Genomic DNA, 929 nt, shown 5'->3' with positions numbered 1-929 from the left:
GACGACGGGGAATTCATGTCACGCCCCCACCTTGACTGCGTCTGTGGTGGTGACGGACAGCGTGGAGCTAAGGGTGGGACCCTTGGTCAGTCAGTTGTGGGCTGGCTATGGGCTGTGTAGTGTGTGCGTGTGCTGAGCTGTATGGGGACAATATAACCCCAGCGTGTGAGTCATGTACAGATATCTGAAATGAAAGGAAATGTCTGAATCTCTCTCACGTTCTCTGAACTCTCTCTTGTTCTCTGAACTCTCTTGTTCTCTCTTCCTCAGCCCTCTTCTCCTACCAATCTGCCATGAATCATGTGAGATCCAGCTCAGGGGCCTCACAAATGGTATTCAGAGCCTAGATCGCAACCGTCTGCGCTCATAATCTCTCGATCGGGCTGTAAAATTCCACCGCGAAGGGTGCGGAAATTTGTTTCACAAATTTTCGCCCAAAATCCCAAGCGGGGTTAGCCTGATTTGGAGCGAGCCGCAATGGCACCGTCGAAGCCACCGCTGCCGTCGGCGCAGACCAAGCTCGTCCTCACCGCCATGGGAGAAAACTCGGGGACCATCCAGGCGACACTGACTGTCTTGCTTACCAAGTTCGACGCCATGGATCTCCGTCTCACGAATTTGGGCAAACAGATCGAGTTGACGCAAGAGAACGTCGATGAAATTCGTCACCAGCAGGCCGAGATCCGTGCTGCAGGAGGAGGATCTACGGTGACGGGGGGCGCCATGGACGCAGGGACATCTTCAACACCGCGCCCGGCTCCGCGACTCACCAACGACCTACCGCCGCTCCTGAAGGAGCCGGATGAGCAGCCACCAGGTTCGGGTTACATCACTGCACCCACTTCACGAGTGGAACCAGCGGCAGTGACCCGGGTGCACGAGCAGGAGCAGGTTCAGGAGCGTCGCCGTGTGTTCGCCCCAGAACAGCT

Source organism: Triticum dicoccoides, chromosome 2A, assembly GCF_002162155.2.
Source record: "Triticum dicoccoides isolate Atlit2015 ecotype Zavitan chromosome 2A, WEW_v2.0, whole genome shotgun sequence".
NCBI lineage: Eukaryota > Viridiplantae > Streptophyta > Magnoliopsida > Poales > Poaceae > Triticum > Triticum dicoccoides.
This window is presented reverse-complemented; position numbering follows the sequence as displayed.